Genomic DNA, 22724 nt, shown 5'->3' with positions numbered 1-22724 from the left:
CTACACGTCCAAAACCAAACCTCTGATCTTACCCTTTAGAGGCACGTCTCTCACAGCTTCCCCATCACAAGGAATGGCAACTCCATCCTTCCAACCCCTTGAACCAGAAATCTTGTCCCCAAGATCTCACTTTCAATCATCTGAAAGTCTTTTTGGCTCTACCTTCAAAATGTATTCAGAACCCACCTCTCCCAACCTCCGCTTGCACCATCCTGCCATCCCCTCTCTCTGTATTACTTCAGTGGCCTCTCACAGGTCGCCCTCCTTCCGCCAATGGGCCCTACTGTCTGCACAGTACCCAGAGTTAGAGGTGATCTTTTAAAGCCAACCTCTTCCCTCCGCTCAACACCTTCCAGTGTTATTTCCCACTCAGAGCAAAAGCCAAGGGCTCCCAATGGGCTCCAGGACCCACACCATCCAACCTCTGCCCTCTCCCCAACTCTTCCCTCTGCTCCAGCCCCACTGGCCTCAAACACTCCAGATACACTCCTGCCTCAGGGCCTTTGCTTTAGCTGTTTTCTTCCCCCCAAGTATCCCCATAGCTCCCTCTTTTAATCATAAATCTCACCTCTCAGTTGGGCCCACACTGACCAAGCTCTTTTTTTCTGTGACCACTCCTCCCTCAGTACTCTCAATCTCCTCCTTTTATCCCATTCAACTTGATTTATCCCATTCAACTTGATTTCCAAAGCCTTTATTGGTTTCTAAACCCTATGATTTACTTATATTTATGTTTTCCTTTTTATTGTCTCTCTTCCCCACTAGAATGTCAGCTCCCTGTGGGCAGGCAAGTCTGTTTTGTTTACTGCTGCATCCCAAGTACCTAGAACTATGACGGGCACATAGTAAGTGCTTAATAAATATTTCTCGAATGAATTAGACAAGTGAGCCAGTATGTATCTTCAAGACACCCTTGGCACAACACATCGTAGGAGATTCTTTTGGTCAACACTTTTGGAGGGCTGCCATGTGTCAGGTCCTGTGCTAAGTCAGTCCAGGAAAGTGATCAGGGACAGATGTAGTCCCTGCTCTGGAGACTCTTCACCCAGAAGAGGAGACAAGTACACCTCCACTATCTCCAGCAATGGGGTGTTGTAGGGGGAGGGGTGGTCATTCAACTTAATGCAAACAATTATGATTGAGCACACAGCATACACCAGTCCCCTTGCTTAGACACGTTTTCCTTTGCCCTTAAAATACGTTTCACAATTGAAAACATCTTTGCACCCATATCTCCTGGGATTCTCACTATCACTACCACCATATCACCCCTGCTTTCTTCCTTCCATCTTGCCTGCCTGCCCGCCTGTCTTCTCTCTTACCTTTCTTCCAGAACACTTCCTGAGCACCTCCTCCTTCCTGAACACTGCAAGGCAGGGGTTATAGGCCGCCAAGGTGGCTCCAGAATCCCAGGAGGTGTAGAACCGCACCCACAACTATTTCAGTAACAAGACCAAGCTGTTAAATAAGGAACAGGACAAGCCATCACCCTCCAGAGCAGTTAGGCTTGATCAAAGACGCAGCGAGTTCTCATGGAGAAAGTAGATCTGAACCAGACCTTTTAAAAATGGATTTTCAGATATTTCAACATCGAAGGGAAGAAGGAAAAGCATGCCCAGTGAAAGGCACAGCTTGAACAAAGGCTTGGAGAAAAGAATGAGCCTGGCATGAAGGGCATTAATCTGATTGCAAGAGCAAGGTCATTCGAGGAGTGGTGGGATTCAAGGAGCACCTCACCCAAATGTTGAATGGGAAGGTCAGCAGGTCGACTGTGCAGCTGGATTTGTAGCAAGGATGGTATGCAGCTAGGTGAAGCACCAAGTCTGCGTTCAGACAGACCTGGGTTCAAATCCTGACTACGCCGCTTGGACAAGTTGCTTTCTGTCTTGGATTTCCTGCCTCTAAGATAGAGATAATAATTCCAGCTCACACAGTGTTTGTGAAGATTAAATGAGATGATGTATATGAAAACCTCTGGCCCAGCACTTTTGTAGATGCTCTTTTAAAATGTTTATTGAGAGGCTCTGGGGTAGCTCAGTCATTAAGCGTCTGCCTTCAGCTCAGGTCATGATCCTGGGGTCCTGGGATCAAGCCCTGCCTCTGGCTTACTTCTCAGTGAGGAGCCTGCTTCTCCCTCTCCCTCTCCGCCTGCTTGTGTTCCCTCTATCGCTGTCTCTCTCTGTCAAATAAATAAATAGCACCTTTGAAAAAAAATAAAATTTAATAAAATTTAAAAAATAAAAATGTTTATTGAATCTAAGAAAATTAAGGCAGTGGGCGTGAACCACTCATTCAAGAAGTTTAGTCATGAAAAGAGGGAAACATATTGCACAATGGCCACAGAGTGCAGAACAGGGTCAAGAGAGCCTTTTTTTTTTTTTTTTAAAGCTGAGGAAGACCTGTGGGTGTTTGAAAGCTGAGAGGGTGGGTCCTGCCAAAAGACAGGCTGGCTGGTGATGGAAATGCTCTAAAACAGACTGCGGTGATAGTTGCACAACCCTGTGACTAGACAGGAACCACTGGATTGTCACTTTCAGCCGGTGAATCCTGCGGCATGTGAATTACATCTCAATAGACCTTCAAAAAAAGCAAGGCAAGATGGATAGAACCACGAGCTCCTTTGGGAGTCAGGAAGGGGGTGTACACAGCAGGGGTCAGACAGACTTGGAGAACAGAGGGGATGCAGGATTCCTCCAAGACCCAGCAGCAGGCTAGAGGACTCGCTCATCACTTGCATGGGCATTGAGGAGTGCCTACTAAGTGCCCAGCGCTGTGGCGGGGGCCCGGAGACTCAGATGTCCTCGAGCTGCTCACGCACTTGGGGTGAGTCCAGCATTAGCAGAGCTATGTAAGGGCTGGGAGCAGGCGGGAGCCCGTGAGAGCAGGCGGGAGCCCGTGAGAGCAGGCGGGAGCGGAGACAGACGGCCGCCCAGCGTCAGTCTTCACCAGTCAGAATGGGCTTGGTTTCTCAATCACAGACTTGCAGATGGGCTCAGGGCTGCAGCACACAGACAGATGCTTGGGCTGTGAATGGGGAGCAGGGACCAGCAAGGTGGGGAGCTCCATAGCCTAACCAGGAGAGCTGTTGGAAGAGGTCAGAGAGTCCTGAAGCTGTCATCTCCAACCCCCAAGTCACTTTCATTAGACCTCGATACGGGGGGCGGGGGGGTGTTCCTGTAATGTCAGGTATTCAAAATGACCCCAAACACCAAGATATCCCCCTGACCACCACCCAGAACTAATCTCCGCCTTTCTCTTCATCCCCATGGAGTCACACCCTTGCTGGCCCTCTCCCTATACCACCCTGCTCCCCAGTTCATCAGGAAAAGTGAGGCAGTGTGCTGGAGAGAGGGTCTTAAAAGGGGTCGTGGATTCTAGACCCCCTGGCTCTGCCCTCAACTCGCTGTGCAGCACCCCTCACAGCTACTATGCCGCTCAGTCTCCCCTCTGTGTAAGAGATAGAATGTGTGAGGGTTCAGAGTGTGGGCTCCACGCCAGACTTCCCAGTTTTGATTTCCAGCTCTTCACTTACTAGCTTTGTGAACTTGGGAATGTTCTGTATCCTCTTTGTGTCTCACTTTCTTTATTTTAAATGGGGATACTGGGCCACCTGGGTGGCTCAGTCGTTAAGCCTCCAGTTCTGCCTTCAGTTCAGATCATGATCCCAGAGTCCTGGGAAGGAGTCCTGCATCAGGCTCCCTGCTTAGCAGAGAGTCCGCTTCTCCCTCTCCTTCTGCCTGTTGCTCCCTCCGCTTGCGGGCTCTCTCCAGCACACGCACTCTGGCTCTCATTCTCTCTCTCTGCAAATAAATAAATAAAATCTTTAAAAATACTATAAAATAAAATGAGGATAGTGGTAGCATCCACCTCAAAGGTTAGAGTGAGGATTTAATGGGTTAATCAGCACGAAACACTTGGAATGTTGCCTGGCAGAGTAGGGGCTCAATAAATGTTAGGTGTTTGTGTCATTATGACCATAGGGAGCAGTTGCTCAGTAGTCTCCAAGGACCATTCTAGCTCGGGCATTCTATGACCTTGTGATTCACCCCATGCTGTCCTATTTGTCTGCCATTTCTAATTATGTGACCGTTGAGTAACCTGGGCATCTCAAATCTGAATGTTTGCTTGGCCTTGGGTCTCCTTGACCTACCTTTTCCTATGACAACCTGGGGGAAACCTTGAGCCCCCATCCACACACTGTGGGATGTCAGAGCCCTTCCCAGCATCTCTGAGGGCTGAAAATGGGGCGTTCTCTCAAACTTTTCCTCCCAAAGCCCTCTGCCTTGCAGTGATCTGCTCCTAAGCCTCACCAGGCCCATGTCTGTGTAGCCGACTTTCCTGAAGGTTCAAGAGTACAAGGGGAAATTACAGCACAGAGCAGGAAGAGATTTGACCATAGGAGGTGAGACAGTATGAATCTGGATAAATAAATCTCAGTGCACAATCACAGTGGAACACTGCCCAGCCGTCAGAAAACCAGAAAGCTCTGTTACTCCAGGGCTGATCACTAAGGAAATGCAAAGCTAAGCAAATGTTGGGTAAATACAGAACTAGGTGCAGGGTGCTGTGAATGACATATTTGCAAAAGAAAGGGGGAGAAGCAGGAAGGAAAATATGTTTATATACAGTTGCCCTATATACACAGAAGATCTCTGGGAAGCCACATAAAAAACTGGTGGTAAGCTTAGTGGCCCAGGTGGGGTGGAGGGAGACCTTTTATTAAACCTATACACTTCTGTGCACTTAATTTTTTTTTAAGATTTTATTTATTTATTTGAGAGAGAGACAAGAGAGAGAGAACACGAGCAGGGTGAGAGGCAGAGGAAGAAAGAGACACCCTTGCTGAGCAGGGAGCCCGATGCGGGGCTCAATCCCAAGACCCTGAGATCATGACCTGAGCCGAAGGCAGACGCTTAACCAACTGAGCCCCCCAGGTGCCCCCAGATACTTTTTTAAAAGAGTTTATTTATTTATATATATATTTATTTATTTATTTATTTATTTTAGAGAGAGCACAGGGGAGGGGCAGAGAAGGAGGGAGAAAGAGAATCTCAAGCAGACTCCCCTCTGAATGTGGAGCCCAACGTGGGGCTTGATCTCACGACCCTGAGATCATCAAGAGTCAGACGCTTAGTCATCTGTGCCATTCTGGTGCCCCTCCAGAGACTTTAGGAGGCTGGACAAGATCACCTTGCAAGGTTTTCACCGTCTTCTAACTCCCACTTCCACTGTGAGCCCTAAGGCCGAAGTCTGCGTATGGCATCCCTCATAGGGTTCAGCAGGGAGCCACTGCCAATGCCGGAGCTTCAAAGGAGGGAGCAGTGCTGCTCCTGAAGAAAGACAAATATTGATCTGACTCCATCCCTGCTTAGCAGTCAGAGGTCCCGGGGAGGCGGGGAGGCGACCAGGAAGCAGGCAAGAGGCAGAAAAAGGCGGGGCATTTCCAGCTCCCAGACAGCCAACCCCAACGTTGGTCCAGCCCCCTTCTCCACTGCCTGTGCTCCCAAGGTGTCCACACAGAAGTCCTGGCCCAAGCAGAGACACCCCACATCCCCTGAGGATGCAACATTCCTCAGCTGTCCAATGTACCAGGGAGTCCACGGGCCAGCAAACCCATCCATCCTTCATCTCACAAACTTCCAGCAAGCTTATAAAGCTGCAAGCCCCACGCCAGGCACCAGAGATGCAGGCGCACTTAGCAGTCACCCTTCAGGTGGAGAAAAGCAGCACCTGAACGAGGAAATGCAATAAATAAATAATCCGTGAGCCCAGTTGATGCAGGAGTCAGCAAAGCCTTCTTCTTCTTCTTTTTTTTTTTTTTTTTTAGGATTTTATGTCTTTATTTGACAGAGAGAGAGAGAGACAGCAAGGGAGGGAACACAAGCTGGTGGAGTGGGGGAGGGAGGAGAAAGGAGCCTGATGCAGGGCTCAATCCTAGGATCCTGGGATCATGACCTGAGCCAGAGGCAGATGCTTAATGACTGAGCTACCCAGGCGCCCCAGGGCTTCTTAAAAGAGGTAACATTTGTGTGGAAGAAAAGTGGCAGGGGAGCAGGGGTGGGCATGAGCTTTCCAGGCAACGGTCAGAGTCCACCTCTCCCTGGATAGAATATTTCCTGTTGTGGGTGACTGCGGGCCAGCTGGCAAGGAGAGGAGATCAACTGGGCTGACTGGCATGGGAAGCCCAAGATTAACAGCCACAGACGAGATGGAGAGGGGAGGGAGACAGAAGGCTGGGAGCCACGCAGGCCCCTGCATTGCCCCAGGCTCGCACTGCAAGAACCAGAGAAGCATGGATGGGTAGAAAGCAAGAGAGTGACGTGGTCTTCTTTCTGGCCTAGAAAGACCATGCTGGCAGGACAAAGAAGGATCTGAAAGGGAGAACTCTGGTCCTTATCGGTCAACATCATGGTCTGTAGGCCCCTCCTGCCCTTTCCTCCAAGCAAGACTGTCTGCATGTGTTTGAACCATGTTTATGCCCACAAGCACGTTAAGGGAAGGGAAAGGAAGATGGTCAGGACACTGCCCTAGACCCCAAACATGTGCAAAGCTGGATCCAGCTAGCTTCCACTAGTATCAGCTATAACCCCAGCAGGGACTCAGAGGAGAGCAAAAGAGAGCCTTTCATGGGGGAGGTGGGGCCAGGAAATGTTAGAGATTCAAAATGGCAGCAAACATTTATTGAGTGCTTTGCATATGCTAGGCACTGTCTCAAGGCTTCGTACATATTGATCCTATGAATCAGATTCTATTTACTGTCCCCAAGTTGCAGAACAAAGCTAGTAAAGCACAGGAAGGTCCCACACTGTCTGCCTGTGTGGGTTCAAACCTGGAGCCTGGCTCTTTGTGTTTATTCAATAAATACTTAACTGAGTATTTAGTACAGCCTGGCACGGTCTAAATACTTCTTATACAACAGTGGACAGATAGCAGATCTACAAATAGTCCATGGTATCAACACTTAGGCTGCACTACCTCCCTGAGGTTGTGTGGACAGAAGCAAGGGTCATCCTCGTGGCCAGAGAGGATGCTCAGTACCCCAGGGCATTACTGGCCCAGTTACCAATGAAAGAGAGTGGCCACTCTGCTGAGAAGCTGGTGGGCTCTGGAGTTCATGACCCCTATCTGATGGCTAAGGTACTGGATGGAGGACCCAAGGCTTAGGCCCTGTAGTGCCCTCACCCCCGGAAAGAGCCGCCCCTCCAATGGTCTCCTTGGGCTGTACCCAATCTCTTAGAGGCCACTGGGGAGGAGCAGGGAATGAGAAAGGCAAAGAGTGGTTTGCTAGGCAGGCTTCACAGAGGAAACAGGGTGACTCCGTTTCTCCTTCCTCCACCCTGCTCCTGACCCTGTAATTCTCTCATAAGGTGGGCGACCAGAGCAAGCAGGGAGGGGAGAATGGCAGGACACTGGGGCAGCTGGGCTGCTCTCCTGCCTGGGTGGTTAGCAGCAACCTCTGCAACCACCACTCAGCGGTGGGCAGGTAAAGGCAGGGCAAGGGAGAGAGGGCTCTGGGGTTGCGGTTTTGTTCCAGCTGCTCCGGGCAGGTGGGCTGAGGGCCAGGTCAGCCTCAAGAGCGTGGACTAGGGCAGGCATGTGTTAGAGATCTCGGGGCTTCTTCAATTCACAGGCCAAGGGGAAGAAAGACATTGTTTGAGTGTGTATTCCTGTTACAGGCTGTATAGACCCCCAGCCCATGTTCTTCTCCCACCCGGTTCCTTCCTTCCCTCCCTTTGCCCAAGAACCTCCCTGAAATGCTGCCTCCTCCAAAAAGCCCTCCTGAACTGACTGGAGTTAATGCTTCTCCTTGCCTCTGATCCATGTGCTGATACACACACTGGCTCAGGGCTTCTCCAGCGTTCTTCTCAAACCATCGTCCAAGTCAGGGAGCATGACCCTCTCTCCAGCGCAGGTTCATGCCTCCTGACACGATGGTCAAATTTTTTGATACCTGATCTTTTACCTCCAAATATATATATTAAGTGTTTTGTTTTGTTTTGTTTTAAAGATTATATTTACGAGAGAGAGAGCTTACAAGCACAAGAGAGAGAACACGAGGGCGGGGAAGGGCGGTTGGAGAGGGAACAGCGGTGGGAGAGGGAACAGCAGGCTCCCCGCTGAGCAGGGAGTCTGATGACACCAACACTGGCTGGATCCCAGGACCCTGAGATCAGGACCTGAGCCAAAGGCAAACACTTAACCGACTGAGCCACCAGGCAACACCCCCCCCCAATATTTTTGAGCTTTGCATTCTACTCTGGGATATAGCCATATCTCTTATTAGATCTTTAAAAACATCTTAAGTTACTTACAATGTGAATCGTAATTTTTCTCCTAAAATCTTCCAGGAAATTGGTACTCCAAGAAGATGCCCCATGTTTAACCTGCAACTTTGTAAAGCACGTGATATTTCAGCAGGAACCTCGTGTATGAGTCAGCTGGAGGAGCAAGGAGGGAGGAATTACCTGCAAGGACAGGAGAGCTTCTTGCTGGTAGAGACACTAAGCCCTGTGGCTCCTAGGGGCAGTTGGAGACCCTCCGCGGTTACCTCTGTTAACAGGGCACTGTTCGTGGGGTGCCTGGGTTACTCAGTCGGTGAAGCATCAGCCTTCAGCTCAGGTCATGATCGCAGAGTCCTGGCATGGAGCCCTACCTTGGGCTCCTGGCTCAGCAGGGAGTCTGCTTCTCCCTCAGCCTCTGCCCGTCCCCCGTCATGCGCTCCTGCTCTCTCTCTAACAAATAAATAAAATTAAAAAACAAAAAGCAGTACTATTCAAATACTGTCTTGTTCTAGGGGTATCATGACGTGACCATGGTCAGGAAGCAGTTATCTAGAACGGTGGTTCTCCAACCTGGGTATAAATTCAAATCACTTGAGGATCATCAGAAAAAAGTCCTGAGGCTCAGACCACAGCCTACGCCAATTAAATCAGCATTTCTGAGGCTGAAAACAAGTCAAGAGTAGTTTTTAAAGCTCTCCAAAGGATTCCAAAGGGCAGCGGAGTTTGAGAACTAGTGATGTGAACCAAGCCCTTTCTAACCCAGCAAGGAGAGCTGCCCAAGGTCGCACAGCCAGGAAGCGACTAACCTGTTTCCCAGGGCCCAGGTCAGGCCTCCTTCTCCGGGGGCCCCGACCCCACCCTGGACATTGCCATGGGAACTGAGCTGCCCCACTGCTATTCCCATGGGGACCTTGGAGTTCTTGGCTCAAGGCTGGCTCAGAGGAAGGAATCCAGGACAGGCTGACAGGGCACCCTCACCCCAGTGTGCTCTCCCTCAAGCAGTCCCTGAGGCTGGATACCTTAGGACACAACCCGGCCTAGAAGTCTTCTAGGCCTGGATACCAGTCTGGATTTCAGGAGCCCTCAGGGAAACTGGGAGGGAGTGGGGGGAACGGGTGGGACTTGGGGCAGGGACATCAAGCAGAGATCTCTATAGTCACAGGGGAGAGCTGGGGGTGGGGATGGATGATGACTGCCCTGACCCCACCCTGTGGGGCCCGAGGACTCCCCACTCCCTCCGCTCCCCACCCTCCTGATGATGCACTGACCCCTGCCCTCTACCTCACTGCCCTCACCCTTGATGGGGAGGCGACGGAAATGCAGGCACCCTGAAGGCTGTCACAGTGTTTCATTCTGGGGTCTGCTTGGGCTGATAGGCCCATCCGGGGCCCCGCAGGGTCCTGTGGGGGGGGGGCGGGGCCCGCACAGACAGGACGATGGGCTGTCTCAATAGTCAGAGGGTCCCGGAAAGAGTCTGCCCTTCCTGGGACCGCAGGACAGGATATATACCCTGAGACTCCTTCCTCAAGTCCGTTATCGGTGCAGTGCAGTGACAGGCTATGGCTAGAAGCGTGGGCAGGCTCAGGTCCTCGCTCCTCCTTTCCCTGCCTTGAGCAAACTGGCTTCTCAGAACGTCGATTTCTTCGTCCATGAAACAGAGAATAGTCGTCCCCTGGCAAGTGCTTGTGATAATTAAGTGACTGACTCTGCACACTCTTGAGTGTGTGGCAAGCAGGCAATACAAGGTAGCCCTAAAATACAAGGTAGCCCTAAAACAAGGTTTGCCCTAAAAAATAAAAACCTATTTGTACATCTGGGTTCATAGCAGCATTAGTCACAATAATTAAAACATGGGAGCAACCCCGATGTCCCTGACAGATGAATGGATGAGCCAAATGTGGTCTGTGCACACGACAGAATATTACTCAGCCTTAAAAAGGAAGGAAACCCTAACTTACACTGCAACATGGGTGAACCCCAAGGACACGATGCTAAATGACATAAGCCAGTTACAAAAAGACAAATGGTATTGTGTGATTCCTCTCATACGAGCTATTTGGAGTAATCAACACCATAGAGATGGCCACGAGGGACGAGAAGAGAGCAGAATGCAGAATTAGTATTTATGGGGATAGTTTCAGTTGTTGTTGTTTTTTTATTTGACAGAGACACAGCAAGAGAGGGAACACAAGCAGGGGGAGTGGGAGAGGGAGAGGCAGGCTTCCCGCTGAGCAGGGAGCCCAATGTGGGGCTCTATCCTAGGACCCTAGGATCATGACCTGAGCTAAAGGCAGATGCTTAATGACCAAGCCACCCAGGCGCCCCTAGTTTTAGTTTTACACAATGAGAAGATTTCTGGAGATGGATGCGGATGATGGTTGCACAACATTAAGAACGTATCTAATAGGAGGGCCTGGGTGGTTCAGTCCATTAAGCCTCCGCCTTCAGCTCAGATCATGATCTCAGGGTCCTGGGATTGAGCCCCGCATCGGGCTCTCTGCTCAGCAGGGAGCCTGCTTCCCCCTCTCTCTCTGCCTACCTCTCTGCCTACTTGTGATCTCTCTCTCTCTCTGTCAAATAAACAAATAAAATCTTTAAAAAAAAAAGAATGTATTTAATACAGCTGAGCTTTACATTCGGGTGTTACCTTTTACATTATGCATACGTTACCGCAATAAACAAAATGCGTAGGGAAAACATTCGGAATCAGAACTGGTGATACAGCTGACTACAGGCCTGAGGGAGGACCCTCCCAGGGCAAGAGCAGACACATGGCTCTCTCTTCGGACCTCCCCTTCTGACACGGATACAGCAGGACAGATGTACAGTGAATGAACCCAGGATTTACACAGCTACTAAACAGGAAATAATAGATGGGTTTAAATATTTACACGGCATACAGGCTTCTGGCATACATGATCGGGAAGGGCAGAGAGGAAGAGGGGGAGGAAGGGTTAGGAGACAGAGGACAATGGAAGGCTTGGTAAAAAATGGGGGTTGAAGCTGCCCCAACATGTTTCAAGTGCACCCAGGAAAAGAGGGACAGTGACATGAGGGGAAAGCCCTGTCGAGGCCCAGTGGGGTATGACAGAATCCTGGGTCCTGCTGTCCCTTCTCTCCGCAGAGAGCAGAGATCCTTGTTTACCCTGCGAGGCTGGAAGAGAATGTAATCAAATTATGACTCGTTATTCTAAATTACAGTCTCTAGTGGCGAAGGCAACCAGGCAGGGCGCCTGGAAAAGGGGAAGCAAGTTGTTTTCCAGGACATTGTTTGTTTGCTCACTCTCAGCTCCCTCTGTCCCCAAGCCCTTTTCCTCCCTTTCTGCCCCCCCCCCCCGACATCCCAGCCTCTCTCTCCCTCCTTCCTGGGCTCTGCTCCCTAGGCCCCCAGTTCCAGGGCAGACTCAGGGCGAGAGGACAGGAGCAGGCCCTGCTGAGTCTCAGGAGGTACCCAGGGGCAGGACCACTGGAATGTCCAGTCCCACAGGACTACCTGACCAGCCAGACAGAATTTTTCCAGCCCCTCCCACCTCCCAATTTTTCTAGCCCCTCCCACCTCCCAATCAGAGAGCAGAAATACAATCTATTTCTAGAAGGCAGGTCACTTGATTGACTAGGACTCTGACTCTAACTGGCAACTATGTTACTTTAAGCAAATCATTTGTCCTATCTGGAGCTGGGAGGTCATTCCAGAATGGGGAACACCCTCTGTCTGCCACTTCCTGCCTCCCAGGACTGGTGTGAGACAAGGAGTGATCCTGCCATCAGAGCCACTGGAAGCCTGGAAGCCTGAGATGGACAATATGCACAGGCCTTCAGGGGCAAGGGGAGGGGCAGGGGAAGCCGGGGGTCACAGAATGGCCCCATGCCCTGCCCCCCCAGACCCCAGGACCAAGCTGGCCTGGAAGGCATGAGCTCCATTCTCCCTCCCTCTTCTGCCAGGGAGCATCCCATCTACCTTCCTCCCCTCCTCAGGGCATCAGAGAGGAGGGGAGCAGGACATAGGTCCCACTGAAGGGTCAGATGGGCTAGAAAGGGGAAAGGAAAGAAAGCAGTCTCCGTCCCCAATGCTTGGCTGCTCTGCTCGGTGCCTTCCAGTCACCCAGAGGGTTGAGCAGAGGTTGGCTCCACTTCCTCCCCTGGGTTCTCACGTTCCAAGGCTGGCAGGCAGTTGTGTGGTGATAAATACAACCAAAAATCTTCTCAGGGGTCAAAGTGAAACTGTGAGCAAAGGGGAAAAGTGGCATTTTTCCAAACATCAAGTTATTTTTTTTAAAGATTTCATTTATTTGTTAGAGAGAGAGAGAGAGAGAGCACAAGCAGGGGGAGCGGCAGGCAAGGGGAGAAGCAGTCTCCCTGCTGAGCAACAAGCCTGGGATCATGACCTGAGCTGAAAGCAGACGCTTAACCAGACTGAGCCACCCAGGCATCCCCCAAACATCAAGTTATGACAGCTCTCCCTCTTTCGTTCTTTCTCTTCAACACACACACACACACACACACACACACACGCGCGCGCGCGCGCGCGAGTCGTGCACAGAGCACATGCCATATTATATGAGTATTCATGTCACAGATAAAATCTAGTTTATACTCTTTTATTATTAGTACCCTGAACTTTAATAAATTCACTCTGCAACTGTCAAATCCAAAGCTCCCAGAAGTTGCCACTAGCCAGGAGGGACAGTACTGAGGGAAGGTTGTGATCCTGGGCCCTGCCCTCTTCTCACCTCCAGGACCACCCTCCCACCCCACCACTACCCACCCCACCCAAAGACAGCCTTCCTGGAAAGGCTTCTGCAGGAAGAGCAGGGCCAGAGTGAAGAAAAGAGAAGGAAGCTTGCCTCAATGTCTCCCAGTCTCTCCCCTCTGCCCATCCTAGCCAGGGCGACAGAGGAGCCCAAGAAGGACATTTAGCTCTCAAGAGATTGAACCACAAAGTTAGAGATGAGCTCAGAGACCTCTTATCTGATCTCATTCTTTAGAGGAGGTCACTGGAGTCCACAGCATCCAGGCACACACCCCAGGTCACCCGGCCAATGAGGAGCAGACCTGTCATGGCGACTCAAGTCTCCTGACTCTACTCCTCAGTGGTGACCCCCGAGAGGTTCTTCAGCAGCTTCCTTCCTCCTCTCCCACCACCAGGATCCTCATCAGCTTGGCCTGCTGCCACTACCAGACGATTTCACACACAGACGTTCCTTTCTCACAGTTCTGGGGGCTGGGAAGCCCAAGATCAAGGTGCCAACAGACCCGGCTCTTGAGGGCCTGCTTCCTGGCTTGCAGATGCCCCGTTCTCTCCAGGTCCTCCCAAGGCAGAGAGAGGAAGTTCTGGTGCCTCTTCCTCTTCTTCTAAGGACTCTAATCCGAACACTGGGGCTCCAACAACAAGACTCATCTAAACCCAATCACCTCCCAAAGGCTCCCACTTCCCAGTACCATCATACCGGGGGATTAGGGCTCCAACATATAAATTGGGAAGGGGCTCCCAAAATTCAGTCCCTGACAACCATTTTGTGACTTTTGTCCCCTGCCAGGCCTTTCCAGGACTCTGAGGAAAACCATTCCAAAGAGTAGAGCATCCCAGGGTCCCCTGCCAGCTGGTCCCTCAGGCAGCTTCCCTCTCACCTCGATGCCCATCCCTGGCCTGAGACCCGAGTGACCCCCTGGCTCTCGAATAATGCCCGCAGTAAGCCAGATAAAGACAGAGATTAGGGGAGGGCCTGGGAATCACCTCCGGATTCTGAGCAGGCCTTTTAGGCCGAGCTCCCGCCACAGCTGGAAGCTGGCCCACCCTCAGCCCATTCCACTGGTGACCCCCCAGCCAGCTTTTTTTATGAGAGGAGAAACTGAGTCAGCAAGGTGAAAGGACTGGTCAGCCGCAGTTCTAGAGCCCCCAGCTCTTTCACTCCGTGGTAGACGCCACAGGGCATTGTTCAGACCCCATTTCAGAAACAAAGGATCTATTTTTCCAGCTGCTTAGAGAGGTGCAGGCCCAAAGCCCCGAGAGGCCAACTCCTGTGGAGAATGTTTAGCTGAAGGGGACCCCACATCCAATGACTCATCGTCACTCAAATTGAAAGATCTGGCCGTCTTGGGTAGCCTGGGTGGCTCAGTCAGTTGAGCGCCTGACTTTAGCTCAGGTCATGATCCCAGGATCCTGGGATCAGGCCCCCACATCGGGCTCTGTGCTCAGCAGGGAGTCTGCTCCTCCTCCCCTATCCTCTCTCTCTAATAAAATAAATACAATCTATAACCAAAAAAAAAAAAAAGGCCTGGCCCTCTTGTCCCTGCTTGAGACAATCCTGAAGGATCATCCCAGCTTCAGAGCTCCCTGTGGGAGGCTGGGACATTTCACTGAGATTCCATTGCAGCTTGACCCCTCCCTCTGTCTGATCCTCCTTCCTTCCCTTCCTTTAGCAAACACCGGTTCTAAGAGCACTCCCTAAAAAAGCCCATCGCATGCTAACTTCCACGTCAGAGCCCGCTTCTAAGGAGCCCAGTCCTCAACATACTCTGAAGTCTGGGTGGTTTCCATTGTTCTAGAGACCTTGCACCTGACAGGGAAATAACCTTACCCAAAGGAAGACACAAAATAAACAGCTCCATGGCGCCTGGGCGGCTCAATCGGTTAGGCGTCTACCTTTAGTTCAGGCCATGATCTCGGGGTCTAGGATGGAGCCCTGAGTTGGGCTCCCTGCTCAGCAGGGAGCCTGCTTCTCCCTCCACCTCTGCCCCTCCCCCAGCTCATGCTTGCTCTCTCTCTCTCTCTCAAATACATAAAATAAATCTTTTTTAAAAAATTAAAAATAAAAAAATGAACAGCTCCATGGGGAACATGGAAGATGGCTCCTGACCCTGGCAGAAGTCAAAAGGAAGAGCAAATCCACCAATGGACAGTCCAGGTATAAAGTAAAGGTTCTAGACACTTGTGAAGACCCACTGTGGGCTCAGACGGCCAGGGGATCAGAGGGCAGAGGACGAGCATTTTGGCAGCATGATGACCACATGAGGATAAGTGGGAAGTTAGTTGGCAATTAGCCCACCACACGTGAGATAGCACATTCTCCCTCGATCTTGGGCACATTGGCAGATGTAGGGTGTTGAGATGCGGGTACCAAAAGCCCAGTTATATCCTCTACAGGTCACAGAACACCTGGGATACTGGGCCCAGCTGAAGAATTCACACTTTTTTTTAAGACTTTATTTCTTTATTTGACACGGGGGGGGGGGACACAAGCAGGGGAAGCAGCAGAGGGAGAGGGAGAAGCTGGCTTCCTGCTGAGCAGGGAGCCTGATGCAGGGCTCGGTCCCAGGACTCTGGACTCATGACCTGAGCCGAAGGCAGATGCTTAACAACTGAGCCACCCAGGTGCCTCAAGGACTCACATTTTTAAGGACAATACTGACCAACCTCAGCTGCACACTGGGGTCTAGAACTTAGGAGAGAAAAACAAAAGTTAAGGGTGATAGGACCAAAACTGACTTGAGTGCCATCTAAAATTTACATCTAAAAATGTAAATACCACAGTGTAGAAAGGACCTAGAGGACAGAGCGAGAACTGGCAGGGATCAGTCAGAGACGGATGTGCGAGCTGTCCAAAAATTGAGGAGGTCAGCTTGCATAGCACTGTGTTCCCCATCAGCTGGAAATGCCCCTCAGACACCTCAAGGCTCATGGTCCCTGCACAGGCTAATTGTCCAAGATCCATCCCAGCCTTCGTCCTCAGCATGTAATAGCACTCTGACGTTTAGCCATGCACATGGTTGCCCAAAACTAAGGGATTCCTCAGAAGCTCTTCCAGCTAAGGATAGCTGTAGAACTAATTAAATCCTGTCAATACAAGAGATATAAGCTGAACTGTGTGCAACTTCCAGAAGGCATCTTTAAAAGACGGCGAGTCAGGTCATTCTTCATTCATTTCCCCTTTCTGCTCCCTGGACTATATATGGGTGGAGTGGCTGGTGCTCAAGCAGTTTTCTAGAACTACAAGCTGGCAGAGTAACAAGCTATACGGAGCCTGGGTCTCTCTCTCCGGAGTTCTTTGCATCTTATTTAAGTCACTGCTCTTGGGGGCTTTCCTCACACAATAGCTGAGCCGAATCCCAAGTAACACAGTTACTACGACAAATGGGTGACTATTGACTCATTTTTCTGTCCAGCATTTTCCCTTTTTCTTGAAACAATACTTCCCCTTCTTCACGGAAACATGTCTTATTTTTTTCTACAGCTTCTCCATGCAGTTCCCCTGGGGTCTGCCAATCTTAGAATCTGCACCCCTGCCTCAAGGCTGAGAACCACCGGCAGCCGCACAGAGAGAAGGAGTGAATAAAGGCCAACGCACAGAGAAATAGAGATAAGAGAAGGAGAGGATGCACCTGATGTTTCTGAGTTTCTCGTTCCAGTTGCCCCGAGGTCCCACTGAAATCTGCCTGTCCTGTGTTGGTTATAAGAGATAGCAAATGGGGACGCCTGGGTGGCTTAGTTGGTTAGGCATCTGCCTTTGGCTCAGGTCATGATCTCAGGGTCCTGGGGTCAAGCCCCATGTTGGGCTCCCTGCTTGGTGGGGAGCCCGCTTCTCCCTCTTCCTCTCCCACTCCCCCTGTTTGTGCTTGCCCTCTCTTTTCCTCTCTGTGTCAAATAAGTAAATAAAATCTTAAAAAAAAAAAAGGTAGTCAGTGTCCTCCTGCACATTTGATGACTGTCACTTATAGCCCAGAGAGTCCTGGCTTCTGTGGAATAACGTGGAATCACGTCACCAGAGGTAGGAGCAGCCTAGCATTGGAAGGGCAGGTAGGCAAGAGAGAATACCCAGAAGGCTCAGAGGCAGGAAGTCCTAAGGAAGGAGGGGAGAAGTGGGCTGGGCCTGGAAAGAAGAGAAGGCACCCCTGAAGAGGAACATAGTGAGAGTAAGGGGGTCTGGGAGAATGCGCACGGGGGAGGCTTTGAGAGTTGGAGAAGGGTGGGAAGGGGGAGATGGGGCGCCACCTCGTGAAAGGCCCCGTATGTCAAGCTGGGACTTTAGTTCCCTTGGTCAGCAATTCTCAGATGGTAGTGTTCCAGGACTTCTTTAAAAATGCAGATTCAGAAGCCAGTTGCAGGCGACAAGGTGCAGTCAAGCAGGGAAGAGATCAGGCGCGTTTGGGAAAATTAGACGGGGACAGCCGTATAGACTGGAAAGGAAGGAACAGGGTAAGGGGCGAGGCAAATGGTGGTACTGGAAAAATGACAGAAATGGAAATGGTGAGGAAGAGGGGAAATCAGGAGGTAACTTTGAAATATGAGAATGTATGAAAACTTTGGCGACTGGATGGGGACAGTAGACGGTGACTCTGAGTGACAGGGAGACTGACAGACGTGCGGGCAGTTATCCGGAAGGTGGCGGTGGCCTCACCTGGACACGGTGCACATTGACACTCCTTCGGAAGAACGAAAGAGATCTCTGTGGACAGATGGGGACAAAGGCTGGAGCTCAGGCTGGAGCAGGGCTGTGGATTTCGGACTTACCAGTGTCAAGATGGGAGCCGGTCAGAGTGAGATCTCTGAACAGGAGCAGAGAGGGGAGCAGCAAGCTAAGGACTGGACTCTCTCGTTCTGTCTCCTTATGGAATCCGAACTCTAGAACCAGACTGAACTCCTTACTGAGCGGGAAACTGAGGCCTAGAGAGCATTACTGACTTAAGGTGGCCAGTGGGCAGAGCAGAGCCTCATTTTCAGGCTGCAGCTCTTCCCTTTTGTTTTTGTATGTGTCCCCCACGTGCAAGCAGGGGACAGCATCCACCCAGGGCACCATTTTGTCCCTCTTCGCAAAAATATGCCAATAGTTTCAAAGTACTCTAAAAGGTAAAAATCTCCCCCTTATGCAAGAACTGGATTCAGGCACCAAGAGAAAGAAATCTGATGAGCTCCCTCAGCCTGACGGGGATGTGAAGACCCTTTCTGAAGGGGCACCCAGCCCTCTGCACAAAGCTCCAGCCACAGCCAGGATGGCTTAATTTGCAAGGACACTGAGCTGAGCGGGTCTAACTGGCCCCAACCATTAGCTGAGCTGGGGTGAGGCCAATGCCAGCTGAGCTCTGGGCATCCCTACCAGGGTGCACTCTCTCGGAGAAGATTCTGGCCTGTGCCCTGGGAATACACTTAAAGGGCTCAGCAGACTTTGTATCCTCTGGCAGTTTTGTCTGGGACCTCCTTCCTCTGGCCTCACTTTCCTGAAAGGTTTTGGGGTCCTCAAAGCTCCTAAAGCCAAGTCTCACCAATTTCACTTCTCTTTCATACTCCCTCCAGCTCTTGTTGAGACAGCAGAGAGCCCTAGAGAGCCAGGCTGGAAATGAGTCCATTTTGCCTTGTAATCAATCCACTGAATGGTACGTTTAAGTTTTACGTGCTTTTTCTGAACATATTTTATTTTACTAGTAGAAAATGCTTTTTTAAAAAGCAGGGGAAGGGGAGAGGAAGCAAATAGTTCCCAGGGCAATCATCCAGGTCACATAATGTTTCTTTGTCAAACAAGAGCTTTCACAACTCGAGAGTCTCCCCTGGTATATGTAATCATTGGTTTGCAAAAGGCACATAGTAGGCGCTCAATGGATACTTGCTGGCCCAATGAATCCATGAACAAATGAGGGGTTAAGACACATAACTTGGACAGAATAAAAGTCCCAGTGAGGAAGAGGCACAACTCTGAAAAACTGATGGAAAACACTGACTTGCCCAGGGCCCTAGACATAGCCTAGTTGTTTCTAGGCTCCTTGAGTCAAACAGGGCATACCCCTAGAGAGGTCACCACTAAGCGCAGGGTTCTTTGCCCAAGGTCTCCTCACCCACCCCCATTCATACCTGTCTGGAGGCAACACTCCAGCCAGACCAGCAAGAAACTGCCCTTTTTTTAAAGGCACAGGAAACACAGGTGAGCAGCCAGGCGAGCCCAAAGCAAGCCGTTTCTGGCTGTCCCCTCCCAACTTCTCACGCTCCCCCATTGAGGGGCTGTCCCTTCCCTCAGCTGCCCAAAGCCAGTTGAGGAGGAGGGGCAGCTGCTGCAGATGAAACCAGACCCTTCTTGGGAGGCTCACAGCCTGGGCTCCTGGCCTGGGCAGGGCCGGCCACGTGTTGTTATGGTTGAGTCAACCAGCTGGGAATCAGCAGGGGTTTGTAAGGAAACCACATTAATTAGGAGAAAGCAAACATGACAGTCATTCACTCTGTGAGCCCTTTTCCCTGGCTTCTCTTGCAGCCCCCTCCCACCTTGGTCTCTAGCAGATCAGCCCTCTCCACCTTCCTGCGCCTTTTCACTGCCTCTGTCATTCACAGGAGAACATCTGTGTGGCTCTTGGCTCCAACCCATTCTTCCTGGGTGAGGTGGGAGGAAGGCAGGAAGAACATCTTCATCCCCAGCTGGGACCAGAACTTCCTTAGCCCCGAGGCCATAGACAGGCTGACCCACCCATGGCTTCCCAGTGTTTTGTCTTTGCTCTGGCCCCATCTGGCTGGCCTGGTGGCTGGGAGCAAGTCTCTAGACCAGATTGATTCTGCTGCTAGTTTATGTTTCTCTTGGCAAAATGAGCATTTCTGGTCTTATCCCTTGTGAACGTTTCCCCAGACACCTTCATTAGGACAGTTTACAGGGGATGTGAGTTATCTCCAGATTTAAGATACAGGATCCAGGACAAGTAATGGACAAAAGAAGGAAGATTTCCTTAGCAAATGGATTGGAAGCAAGGGATCTGAACTCCTCAGAAGAAGGGATGGATAGGAAATTTTGTTCATCTAAGGAGTGGCTGGTTCAGCAGCCTCCCTTATCTCATCTCCATGCATTCCAGGGTCACTGCTGCTCTTCGGGGTCCAGGACTGCTAATGCAGTTACAAACAGCCCGACCCAGGCAACAGAGTGACTCTGCCAACAGCCCCAGAGACTCCGGCTCTTGAAAAGACCCTTCCTTTGCATAGCAGCTATCATTCTGCAGCCCCTAGAGAAGGGCCCTCACTCTCTCTTATTCCACACCACGGTTTTACTTTTTTTTTTTTAAAGATTTTATTTATTTACTTGACAGAGAGAAAGAGTGAACACAAGCAGGGGGCATGGGAGAGAGAGAAGCAGGCGCCCTGCCGAGCAGGCAGACTGATGCGGGACTCAATCCCAGGACCCTGGGACCATGACCTGAGCCGAAGGCAGATGCCCAACCACTGAGACACCCGGGCGCACCCCACAGTTTTACTTAAAAAAAAAAAAAATCCATGGGCACCTGGATGGCTCAGTCAGTTAAGCATCCAATTCTTGGTTCTGGCTCAGGTCATGATCTCAGGGTCATGGGATCAAGTCTTGCATCTGGCTCCAAGCTAAGTGCACAGTGTGCTTGAGATTTTCTCTCTCCCTCCCTCTTCCTCCTCCTCCACCCCTATTTGAGCTCTCTCTCTCTCTCTCTCTCAAATAAATAAATAAATAAATTCTTTTTTTAAAAATTCCACAACACACCCAACTGGGTAGCGGAGTATGTAAGAATCACTGATGAAAATGCTTTTTTTGGAGTAGGGAGATAGGTCTTAGAAAATATGTTCAAAGTAAAAGCAACTTAGATTCCTAGCAACTGGGGACTGATTAAGTTATGACACTTTCAGACAATGAAATAGTATACAGCCATTTAAAATAATGCTAAGGGACAGAAAAAGAGACCAAACAGAAACTCCAGAGACAGATCTAGACCAGATAAAATGCAATGGAGGAATGTGTGATGCTTTTAATAAATGGTGCCAGGTCAGTTAAATATTGCTAATGGGAAAAAAAATGAGTCTTAATCCCAATCTCAGATCATGTAATAAAATAATTCCAGGTGAGTTTTGATCTAATTGAAAGGTAAAACAATACAGTTTTGAGGGGGGAAAAAAAAAACAGAATATCTGCATGATTTTGAAGAGGAAAAAATTTTAAAAAGAAACCAAAGGGACACATGCTGGCTCAGTTGATAGTGTGTGACTCTTGATCTCAGGATCATGAGTTCAAGTCTAAGTTGGGCATGGAGCCTACTTAAAATATCAAAAATGCCAACTACAAAAGAAATAACTGATAAATTACACTGTATTAAAAATTTTAAAAAAATTTAAGGGGTACGTGGGTAGTTCAGTCAGTTAGATGTCTGCCTTTGGCTTAGGCCAGGATCCCAGGGCCCTGAGATAGAACCCCACATTGAGCTCCCTGCTCAGCAGAGAGTCTGCTTCTCCCTCTGCCACTCCTCACTGCTCGTGCTCTCTCACCCATTCTCTCTCTCTAATAAATAAATAAATAAAAACTTTTAAAAAATTAAAATACTGCTCATCAAAAAAATATACTACAGAAGGCAACTCAGAGAGGAAGATGACATTTGCCATAGTTATGTCCAACAAAGGACAAGTATCCAGAATACATAAAGAACTTCCACAAATCAATAAGGAAAATACAGGAAAGGATATGTGGGTGGCTCAGTCAGTTAAGCATCTGCATTCAGCTCAGGTCATGATCTCAGAGTTCTGGGATAGAGTTCCAAATCAGGCTCCTTGCACAGCAGGGAGCCTGCTTCTCCCTCTGCCTCCCTCTTCCCCTGCTTTCCACTCTCTCCCTCTCTCTCTCTGACAAATAAATAAACAAAAATCTTTTTTTAAGTTGCTTCATTGAAAAGAAAAATACAGGCAACCCAATATAAAATGGGCCAAAGACTTGAACAGACATTTTACAAAAGAAAATATCTAAATGGCTTATAAACATATGAAAAATGACTCATCTTCATTAGGTGTCAAACAAATATAAATTAAATACACAATGAAATCCTATGACATACTCACCGGAATGGTCAAGATGAAATGTACAAAAAATATCAAATATTGGTAACTATGTGGAGCAACTAGAACTCTTATACACAAATGGTACCAGAATAAAGTGTTTGGCAGAATCTACTATCTAGTATCTAAGTACATGCGTATGCTATGATCCAACAGTTCCACTTCTAGATAAAGTCCTGAGGGATGCTTGTTCCTGTGTTCACAAAAATCATACAGAAGATTGTTCATCACAGTGCTATTTGTAGTGGTCCCAACTGGAAAGTATCTAAATCCTATTAACAAGAGGAAGGAGAAACAGCAGGTATAATCACAGTGGAACATTCTATAGCAACGGGAATGAATAAATGGCAAGTACACATAACAACATGGATGAATCTTACAAACATGTTGATGAGCAGGTGAAAGAAGACACAAAAGAGTACATGCTCTGTAAGATTCTATTTATACAAAGTTCAAAGAAGGAAACAGTGATGTATGATGCTAAAAATTAGGATAATGATTACCCTTGAAGAGGAAATAATGTCTGGGAGGGGACACCAGGGGGTCTTCCAAAGTGCTATTAATGTTCTACTTAATGATGTGGATAGTGTATTTCCTGTGTAAAAAAAAGCTACAAACTGATAATTTGTATA

Source organism: Meles meles, chromosome 5 (assembly GCF_922984935.1).
Source record: "Meles meles chromosome 5, mMelMel3.1 paternal haplotype, whole genome shotgun sequence".
Lineage (NCBI taxonomy): Eukaryota > Metazoa > Chordata > Mammalia > Carnivora > Mustelidae > Meles > Meles meles.
Note: the sequence above shows the minus strand (reverse complement) of the source record.